Genomic DNA, 11,964 nt, shown 5'->3' with positions numbered 1-11,964 from the left:
ATTCCTCTAATCTTATATAACCAGTATAATGTAATGCAAGGACATTTTGCAACCATGAGGATTCAGTATGAACCCAAATGTCACTGTTCACTCAGTGTCAGAAGCAAAAGCAAGCTATTTTTCAAGTGGTCTAAGGCAAGTAAAGAAAACTAGAAAACTAAAGTGCTTACTTCAGCATTTTTGCCCTAGTAACATCATTCCCTCTTGAAGTTTGTCCCATTATTTACTTCAAACCTGCACTATCTCATACAAACACAATTTTATGATTGGATTATTTTCTTTTGTATTTTAAGCTCTACACAAGCACTGAAATCAGGGATGTAGTTATAGTCATTAGCTGTGCTGTTTGTGTTCTACAAACAAAAGGAAAACAAACCTATGAACGAACCCATACTATTTGCTTCTTGGTCTTAATGATAAATTGATGCCTAATATATTTATTTAGTCAAATACATTCTAAAAGAAAATGTATTGAATTTGTCTATAATTAAACCAATTTCCATGCTGCAATATCAATATTTCTTAGAAAACTCTTTATATAGAACTCCACCAATTTCTTAAATGTTCTTAATTACTGATTTAATATCATTCCCTGCCCTCTCTCCCTTTCTGAAGTACTAGTTATATAGACTGGATTTTTTCAGAATCTTTGCCAAGAAATACAGCTAGCTTTACCAATTCCCTCTGATTAAAATGGTATTACAGAATTTATGATATTCTTATAACTTTTTGAATAATGTACTGAGCCATGCATTCTATTTAAGCGACTTTTAGTTCTTACTTTTACTTGAAGTATTGATAACAATATTTATCTTTGCAAGTGCTTTAACTTTAGGAAATTCAGGTATCAGAACCATTTACTAAAAATCAGTGACTTCTTTGACTTTCAATTCTTTTCTACAAAATCTACATTTGAACAAAAATAAGAGATTTCTCCTTAACCACCAGTTAAATCAGAAATGATCTCAAATGAATGGAGTTTTCTCTATAATTGAAGTTTCTTGTTTTCACTTTGCAAAGAAAATAGAGATTAATAAAGTCAAACTCTCTGTTAAAGAACAAATGGAGCCTACTCAGTAATGTTTCAAAATGCCACATAACTGTTTTATGAATCAAGCAAAAAGACCTGCTGTCAAGCTATAAAATAATTAATGTTATTCATTGGGACTGGATTATTAATGGGAGAGTTCAGTACTAAAAATATTTCTAAGCAAAAGAAAGTATTTATCATTTAGCTCTAACTAAAAGTACAGTTTGTATATGAATGTTGTTTATGTTATGCTGACAGAATAAATAAAATGTGTGAAGAATTCATTTTTGCAAGTTAGATTTACAATGAAGATATTTAAAAAAAAATAACTCTATTCCAAAATGATGAAAAAAGTGTTTTAATGCTTATGTAGATAAAATGCATAATATAAATAACCAATCCAGTAATAATTTTAAGCTCCTAAATTCCAATGAATAAAATATAACATAGGCCACTAGAGACAAAACACTATTGGCTGTGTTTACAGTATGCAATTTTCTTGTGTAAATTGTGTAAAATAGCAAAGGATATTGAAGCACACAAAATATTCAATGGTAGTGGCTGAAACTAATAATTATATTTTAATAATTAGGACAGTTCATTATAAGGCAGCTCATTATTCAGTGGACAGATAATGTGCAGTCAGGTTATATGTGTATATATGCGTTTATACATATATATCTATACATTATAAACAAGATTAAATTATTATTATATGGAAAGAAGTAAGGACAACATTTTTGAAGAAAAAGAGGAAACATAATAAGACAAGTTAACTCAATGAATAATGGGGAAAGATTACAATTTCAACTATTACGTATGTAATTATGATTAACTATTAATTTGCATGTGGTCTGGTGGAAAAATGGCGTAGCAAGATAAAAATGTGTTAAATGCTGCCAAATCTTGACTTCAAGTTTCTATAACTAGATTTTATGTTATTCTGTATCATAATTTGACAAAGTGATAATAGACTTTAGTGAGAAGAGAACCAAATTATATCAGCTCTGCACATAAAATCTCATTTGAAGACTCAACTTCTCTCATGTTTAGCTAGAGTATTTTATTTTAATGAGAACCAGGCACTCTGATGCCAATCAGCAGGTCTAGACACTATTTCAATATTGTGTGACCAGATGAGAACTTTAAATCTTATTCTCAGTCCCTGAAAATTAATATTCAACATTCAGGAGGTAATGGACCTCTGTAAATCTCCTATCCCTGCTCTGAAGGAAAATTACAATACTGCTACCTCACCTACATATGTTCAAGCTGGTATATTTCTAATAATGGTATTCGCTTAACCAAGTCTGCAACATAGTTGAGGGGAAGATTTTCTAACTCTAGTTCCAACGATAATTCTTTAGGGTGAATTTTCCAATTTGAGGTAATCCTGAAGGGGCATAGTACATCATATTTTTAAACTTTTTTGAGGACCAACATAAAAGTATACGATCATTATCTTTAAATATGTTTCAGTTTCTGCATTTTTTATACTTGCAAATATTAAGAACAAACACTTGAACAGAAGAACTGTACCAGAAGACAAAGACAACACATTATTGCAAGCTCTAACTACTTTTTCAGGTAGCTATTTAACAAGCCATCTTTCCTTTCCCATTATTTTCTCACTGTCAGGTGGTACATCTCTTTTGTGTTTAGTAGCAAGAGCTTATCCCTTTCTTCCATGCCTCCATAACAACTAACATTCATTCCCTTTTATGCTAGCTAATATTACCGCTTTTAGTCTTCTCTGACTTTATAGAACAATGATTACTATTTTCAGGAGATGGAAAATAGTACTTTAAAATTCTAGAAATATTGGAAGGTTTGTCTGTATCCTTTATTCTGCTTAAGAAAAAAAATCTTACTGAGACAAAAATGCTTAAAATTTGTCAGTCATTTTACCTGAAGAGCTTACTAGCACAGAGGTTAAGTCATAGATGGTTTAAACCTTTACATATTTATAACACACTGATTGAAACTAATTATGGAAGCACATAAATGTGGGATTTATTTTCAAGGGAGCTGGAATCAAGTTTATAACAAAATTTACATTCAGTTAAATATACAAGGAATCTTACTCCATATTTAGCTTTATTTTCAACCAAATGCTAAGAAGTAGTTTGACTTTCAAATTTGTCTTTGATGTTTAGCTGATATAAAAAATTGGGAAAGTAAATTAATTTTTCTAACCAGTAAGCTTCACAGAAAAATTAATGTTTACCTCTGAGCGTTGACATTTACACAATAAGAACTTTCTGTGCCTTCTATTTTACAAGAGACTAATACACATTAGACTTCTTTTTAACAAACGTTCTGGCTTCTTTACTTATACAGTTACTCTGAATGTTTGCACGTCCTTATCCATTTGAAATTACATTTCTTCTTAGGATTATTTTAGTGAAATGTGAGCAGAACTGATTTTTTTTTTCTTTACAGGTGCACACCTAAAATTTCAAAAGGTGCTTGGCGATGTTGTTTGCCTTCATCCCCCTTTACTTTAGAGATACCATTTCTATCCCCAGCTTTGTTTAGCTGGACAGTGAGGGGGATGAGGAGGAACTGTCATAACCTTAGGGGAAGTATGGGGGAAGAGATGGGCTCTCAGTCCAGGGGGCTCACATTCCCCTCTCAGTTTCAGTTGTGTAGATACATACAACCTTTTGACTAAGGTGCTCATTTAGGAGGTAACACCAAACTATGAAGCACTACGTGGATTTCTGGCCTTTAGCAAAGACAGTCTCAGAACTTGATTGTGAGACCTCACACCTACTTGCACTACGTGGATTTCTGGCCTTTAGCAAAGACAGTCTCAGAACTTGATTGTGAGACCTCACACCTACTTGCCAACTTTCTTCCACCTCCTTTTTTCATCTTTGCCAAAGCAAAGGTGGGCATATCTTAAATTTTATATAAATTCTGGAGACTGAACTTCTTCTTCAGGCTTGTTAAGCAATCACAATTGACTTGTTGAGCCATTTTCTTTATTCAACTGTCTCATTATAAGAACATTGATGCTGAAGATCAGAGGCTCCCAATATGTAAATTAATTAAAGGTAAAACCATAAACAAAGTAACAACCTTTATGTCTTTAAGTTACTTTGGGGAGTTGTTTTGTACAGCATTATAAGTTAACTTAGTCTGAATCCATGATTAAATGCTGAAAATTTAAATCTTGAAATCTAAATTTCTTGGCATTGATTTTAGACAAACTACCTAAAGTTATTATTGTCATCAAAGTATAAATTAGCAATTTCCAGTGAGCTCTCAATATCAAAAGCAATTTTGCATATTTACACAATCATCTTTATTTTGCTTCCTAAATAAATTCACCAGATTTCCCTAATTTTATCTGTCCCATTTTTCAACATTTCTTTTTTCCTAATTTCATTCGCCATGAAAATGATAAACTGCCCGACCCATCAGTTTCTAGTCAATCAATGTTTCTTGACACCATATTTACTCTTTTTTCACACAAAATAGTCCATGAGGTTTCTCACTGTAATGTAGTTGCTCATATGAACTCACATCGGCTTTCTGCATCATTCTTAGTTCCATTCCCAACCACCCGCCAAATATCCATCTCCACATCCCTGCCACACCATGTGCTTTTTGTATCCTGACACTTTGAGACATGGCCTTTTTAATATTTTAGTAGGCTTACAATGAGGCATTATATCTTTTTTGTGTGTGTGAGACTTAAATTCAACCAGACAGCTGTTGATTGTCCTCAGATACAAGTGTCCATTTGCACGCATCGGGACATCTTGCCATCCTGATCACTGTTTGGTTCCGCAGCTTCACAGCTAGATAAGCCTATTCATTGCCTTTCTCGCTGTGGCAGCTTATGTCCCCTTTGGATACTGTAAGATATAGTCCTCATGAGGAACGTTTCTTGATCAATTCCATCTCCTTTCCTCCAAAATTTTTATCTAAAGTGTGTGGTGTCATCATCAATACAGTTACCTTCAAGTTCTGAAAAACAACCAAGGGCAACAATAATAGGCTATAATATTTTGGGAGTAGACACATACAAATATATTTGTATGAATATATACATGTATGCATAGGACTATATGAATATCTACATAAATATTTAAATTATTATTATTTTATTTTTATTGGCTGTGGTTTTCTGGTTTTTTTTTTTAATTGTTTTTATTGAGCTATATATTTTTCTCAACGCCTCTCCCCTTCCCTCTACCTTCTCCCATGGTCCCCATGCTCCCAAGTTACTCAGGAAATCTTATCTTTTTCTACTTCCCATGTACATTAGATCCATGTGTGTCTCTCTTAGTGTCCTCTTTTTTGTCTATGTTATCTGGAATTGCAAATTATAGGCTTTCAAATTTTGTTTTATGTCTAAAAGCCAGTACAATTATGAGTAAGTATATATGATAATTATCTTTCTGTGTCTCAATTACCTCATTCAATGTGATGTTTAATTCTGACACTTGAGACATATGGTCTCATCCATTTGCTGGCAAATTTCTAGAAATCATTATTTTTTCTGCTGTGTGGTACTCCATTGTGTAAATGAACCACATTTTCCTAATCCATTCTTCGGTCGAGGGGCATTTAGGTTGTTTCCAGGTTCTGGCTATGACAAACAATAATGTTATGTGCATAGTTGACTATATGTTCATGTGGTACGATGGAGCATCCTTAGGATATGTACCCAAAAGTCGTTTTCCTGCGTCTTGAGGAAGGTTGTTTCCTAATTTTCTAAGAAATCACCATACTGATATCTAAGGGGGCTGAACCAGTTTGCACTCCCACTAGCAATGGACAAATGTTCCCTTTACTCCACATTCTCTCCAGCATAAATTGTCATCAGTTGCTGAAATCTCGGTGGAGACTTCCAAATGCCACGCACCGCACCACGCCCTTGTGTCTGCACTCTGTGCACTTGAACCCAGTTACTGAGCTTCGGGTAAGGGGCTGGAGGTTAAAATACACAAACACACACAGACAAAGAGACAGCGACACGGGTCATCCTTGAATTCCCCAAGAATGCCCCCTTTATTGTGTTCAGGGGCAGATTATATAGAGATAGCTATGCCCCAGCCAAACCCACCAGAAACCACTCTCCTGCCATCAGGAACTCCTGAAGGTCTCCTGCTCAGAGCAGCTGTAGGCACTCAGATCAGGGGATTACAAGAAATTCAGGATCTGGGGTCTCACTGCTCCCAACAATCAGTGTTTTCGATGTTGGCCATTCTTCCAGGTGTAAGATGGAATGTCAAAGGTATTTTGATTTTCATTTCTCTGATGGTTAAGGATTTGAGTATTTTTTTAAAGTGTCTTTCAGTCATTTTAGATTACTCTGTTGAGAGTTCTGTGTTTAGGTCCACACCCCAATTTCGTATTGGATTATTTGTTTTTTTTTTTTCATGACCAATTCATCATCCTTCACAATAGCCACAAATAACATAAAATATAATGAAGTAACTCTAATCAAACAAGTGGAAGACTTGTATGACAAGAACTTTAAACCTTTGAAGAAATAAATTGAAGAAGACACCAGAAAATGGAAAGATCTCCCATTCTCTAGAGTAGGTAGAATTAACATACTAAAAATTTTAAAAAGTAGCCCAAAGATTCAATGCAATGCCCATTTGAGTTCCAGAAAAATTCTTCACAGACCTAAAAAGAATACTCAATTTATAGAAAAGCAAAGAAACCCAAGATAACCAAAACAATCCTGTACAATAAAGGATCTTATGGAGGCTTCACATTACCTGACTTCAAACTCTACTACAGAGCCACACTACTGAAAACAGCTGGATAACCTTGTGGTGTGCTCTTCTTTTCTCTCACACTCAGTTCTCCTAGGTTGCTTGTAGCTCTTCATGTCAGGTTCAGGCACTATGACTTTTTCAAACATATCTAGTTTTATTTATTCATCATCCATGCTATACTTCTATACTTCCCTCTATACTTCCTTCCCTTTACATTTCTAGTTAAATACCTTCTTACTTCTCATTTCCCTTCTCATAGTATCTGTGTCCTACTATCTCTCTGTAGAAATCCACACAATTTCATGACTCTTTTAAGTTTCCTGGTTTCTTCAATTGATCCAAGTAACTAAGGTTTGGGAGACAGGATCTGTAATAGTAAACAAGCAACATTTTTCTTTCTGTGATTGGGTTACCTTTCTCAGGAGAGTATTTTTGAATTTTGTCACTTACCCACATGTTTCAAGGTGGTATCTTTATTTACAGCATAAGAGAATTCTGTTCCCTTTTCTCCTCTACCTCTCCCTGGCTGTCCTAAAGTCTAGGCATACATGTTTTTCTTAATAAACTCCACACTTGACTTAAAAATTTCTCCTTCATAAACCCCTTTTATGTTTTATACTGATTTTCCAAGGCATAAGCCAAGGTCTTTGCACCTAAGCAGAAATCTTTTGAAACAATTGTTCAAGTAAAACCTTGCAATGTGGAAATCCTTCTCCTCCTGATATAACAATATTAGACATTATATAATACATGCCCAATTCTCATTTATGAAAAAGCAGTCACTTTATAAACATTTTGCTTCTGATTTACCATGCTAAAGATGCTGGGTCATCAAATCTCTTCATTTAAAAACTGAAAAAAAAAAATTGAATAGATTTAACAGTGGTGTTAAAGAGCAAGTCTTAAATTTAAGCAAACTTCTTAAATTTATTTGCTAAGTCATCAATATGCAAACTCATTATTAACTACTTTCAGCTCTATCTATGTCCTTCATTTAGTTTATTAAGAGTGAAATACTTTTTTTCCCTTGCTACATGACACAAATTTTGTAAATCATTCACACACATGAAAGTTCCCCAACTCTCAAAACATGTCAGGCTTCTGAAGAAGAAAGAGGAGCAATTATAATCCTCATGGGAAGTTAGTAAATTGCACTTCTTTTCACTGACAAAGACAATTAACTTTTCCAGAAGAAAAAAAAAGTAACTAGGTTATGTTAATTTGTAAAACTTAAAAAATCTTCCCAAGTTCTTCTTTCACTTTTTACAGCCTCTTTATCTGTAACTACTACCGCTCCTTAAATTGTAACTTATCACCTGTTTTTCATATAGTGATACTATGGATTTAATGAATATATTTATGGAATTTTTAAAATCTTATTTTAACATAATGAGATATCATCTCTTATTCATATGGGCCATTGGTTAAATGTTCTAATTCTGTGCACCAATATCAGAAAATATTAATTTAAATTCTTTAATGATGATTGTCTATTAATATAAATGCAAGGATTGATTAATACATAATATGATGTTGCTAATATTAAAAATAGTTCAATAATAAATGTATTTAGTTTACTAAACTTGAATTCGAAATTTCTTTGTGTGAGGTTCATAATAATATATATTGATAAAATTTCAGAAATATTATCTCAGAAAAAATACATAAAATTATAACCTTGATTAACACCAGTATGTCTTTTCACATATCAGGCTTCATAGGAATAACACTGGTGGGTATAAATAATAAGGATAGCCATAAAGAAAGTATGCAGAAATAAAATTTCTGCCTCCTAGAAAATCCTGGGCAGTTGATAAAACCTCTTACATGTGGCTGGGACTGAGGCTGTAAAGAAGCTGTTGTTGGAGTCCTGCACCTCAAGTTTGTGAGTTGTGGGCCTGCTCTCTCTCTACTCCTGCCGTGCTTCGTACTTCTAACTTTGTATTCACACTTTACTTTCTTGCTGTGTAACTGGATGAAGCAAACATTTCTTTGTTGATATTGATGTTGCTCTGTATATATAAACCAATGAATTCATTCTCCAGTTTGGCTGTAAAGGAATTCAGTATGAAATCTGACTTGATATTTCATTGAATTTGTGTTTCTGGTACATATTCTCAATGCATAACCCTGAGTTGTGTTTAGATAATATGGAAAGCAGAGAGTACTCATTTTTACTCATACTTAGCATTTTCACAACTAATGGCACTTTGTAATACACCTTGAAATCTATTTTGGACTTTGACTATTAAAAGTTATTTACCAAAGATTATACAAACAACTATATTAGTTATCCCCCTACAATAAAATTATAACAAAATTAAGTTGTCTAACTCTAATGCTAATAGTGTCTGAAAAAAAGTTACATGGAATAATTTCAGGGACTTTGGAATCCTTCAGTTTTGGTGTATCTAAATTCTCTAAGTTCAATAACACACTGACAAAAAGAAGATAGATAAAGTACAAACAATTTGCTTCATGCCAACAGACAGAAGTATCGCCTATTATTTCTGTTGTTTCTGAACAAAAAGCATGATGGCATGTCCTGAGTTTTATCTGGAAAATGAGAAGGACAGTCCTGGCTCAAGATCTGCCTCTCATCTAATATTGAAATTATTAATATAAGTCAGTGTTTACCATTTACATTTTAAGAAATTGTGCTACTTTGGTTAAGATTTTAACATTATCGAAAAGGTGGTTTAATCAAAAATAGAAAAATGTTCAATTCACCCTTAACACAAATTAAATCACTATTCTGGCTTCAGGTGAACTGAAATAACTATTGATATCCCACGTTAGTCTACATCTTACTCTTATTCTTGAAAATTAAATGCAGAAATAAACGTCTCACTCTCAAGGGATTTTTTTCCCCTGAAAATAAATGACATGAATTACTTCTCCTTTCAAAATTCTCTGTCCAAAGTGTTGCTGACGGCTTCTTTTTAAAATGCTTCGCATTAGTAAGCACCATCCAGAAGAAAAGTCCATTTGGACTTGACATTAATTTTACACTCAGTGCATAATACTTGACCTTGTCATTAGATCAACGCTAAATGCTATGAGTCAAAAGTAATTCTTTCTTGTGCACTGCTATCTGTGTTTGCCATTTGTGTCTAAGGTACAGTTGCCCTTTGCTGTCACTTTTATTCCCTTTAGTACTGCCTACTTCTTACTAATACTATACCTTATATTTATACTGATAGAGAGTCTAAAAAAATGCACGCGAGTTTCTTCTTTCCCCTGTTTCTTCATGAAGTGAAAAATCTTTGGTAACCAAAATACTCAGTTTGCACAGGCTGCTAGAGAAGTATCTTGGCAAGCTGTGAAGAGGAGGAACATGTGGTAGCTTTTTGTTTTGTGAGCTCTGGATGTGAGTACTGCTCACCTTTTGTCTGTTTCAGATCAGAACTGCGTGATGAGCTAACATTGCCTCCTTTTTGTTCCTGAAAATCTATTTATTCTCAATCAACATTTATATTTGCTGTAATTGTGATACTTTTTTTTGAAAGGAGTCATAAGTTCTTATCAAGGAAACTTTTCTTTGAAACAGAAGGCCACTACAGAAAACCACAATCAATCAAAATACAGGGTCACAGAGCCCAGTCCCAGTGATTATATCTACAACACACTCTCTCACCTGTGGTCCAGAAGACAGGACCGAAAGGTAACAAAAGGCAGAGGGTTATGGAGTTTTCTGTGAGACTCTGTCTCCTATTAACGTCAGAAGCTACACCCTGAACGTCTCACGAATGCGACTGTCTAAAAATGAGCTGGAAAAAAGATGGCATTAATAGACATACCAAAGGGAAAAGCCCACAAAGCCTCAGACGTACAGAAAGAACTGCGGCAACTAAGGAATGATGAGAGCAGGAGACATAGTCCTCAGGGAAGAGCCCAACTAAGGAATGATGAGAGCAGGAGACATAGTCCTCAGGGAAGAGCCCGACTGGTTATCCGTACCAAATGTCAGCCCTTGAAAGACACATACTGAAACAATATACAGACTGAGCAGGTTATATTTAGGGATATAATAGTGAGGGAGGGATGGGGGAGATAGAGACAGACAGACAGAGAAAGGGACACACACATACACACACACACACACAGAGAGAGAGAGAGACAGAGAGAGAGAGAGAGAGAGAGAGAGAGAGAGAGAGGAATATGACAATTTAATGCCATAAATTTGAAAAACATGGAGAGACAGGGTTATATGGAAATATTTGGAGTGAGAAGAGAAGGGAGAAATGCTGTAAGCATATTATAATCTCAAAAGTAGCAAACTTTAAAAAATAAATTTAGAAGTTGTTGACCTGTTATCATAAGTGCTTAGAAAAATTAACTTGATTTTTATAAATTACATATAAATCATTTGAAGAGTAATACATAAAAAGTAAGAACATGAAATTGTAATAATTATGCATACCATCACTTTCTAAATAGTTATTCAACCACATTTTCATCATCATAGAAAGCTATGTTTAAAAAATATTAAAAGTCAAACTTTCAAAGAACAGAAAACAATATTGTTATTAGCCCTTCAGTGTTATTGTTTCTATTGTAATGCAGTAGCTCTCAGTTTCATGATTCTGATTTACTGACATACTCTTATGGGACGGTTAGAATATCTGTTATTGTGTCATTAAAACTGGAGATGGAGCATTTGTAAGTGTTTTTGTAGTATTTAATATATTCATTTAGTCACTTCATTAAATATCCATTTAGTCACTTTCATTTAAGAGTCCCTCTACTTTCATAAATTGTAAAACACCATAATCATTTTAATCTCTATTGTTTTTTGAATGCTTTACTTTTTCCTTTTATTGAAAACAGATTTTTGTCTCACATAATACATACTGATTGTCGCTGTAAATCCCTCTACTCCTCCCATCTGAAAAATATGGACTGCTTTACAAACATATATGTCATTCTTGTAAAGGGCTATGCTAATCTCAGTATGATTCCAATTTTAGTAATGTGCTGACAAAGCAAGGATGAACATTATGTTTTCTAATTTTTTTAGTACAATAATCCTACTCTGGCGCTATCCATACATTTTTTATTAAAATAAGCACCATTTTCACCTCTCTTAAAGTCAAATATCCAAAGCCTTAACTATTTTCTTCCTTTTATTGTGCTTATTCTAGATTTTTTTATATTTTAATGTTTAAATTCAAAACATTTGGATGTGAT

The 11,964-nt window shown here is 33.7% G+C and overlaps 1 pseudogene; it reads right to left on the bottom strand.

Annotated features, from left to right (window-relative positions):
* Nucleotides 1-11,665: 11,665 nt before the first annotated feature.
* On the bottom strand, nucleotides 11,666-11,762 carry LOC119800550 (annotated as a pseudogene).
* Nucleotides 11,763-11,964: the final 202 nt, after the last annotated feature.

This window comes from Arvicola amphibius, chromosome 13 (genome assembly GCF_903992535.2).
Source record: "Arvicola amphibius chromosome 13, mArvAmp1.2, whole genome shotgun sequence".
In the NCBI taxonomy this organism is placed as follows: Eukaryota; Metazoa; Chordata; class Mammalia; order Rodentia; family Cricetidae; genus Arvicola; species Arvicola amphibius.
The sequence above is the reverse complement of the archived record's forward strand: the minus strand, read 5'-3'. Positions and strand labels throughout refer to the sequence as shown.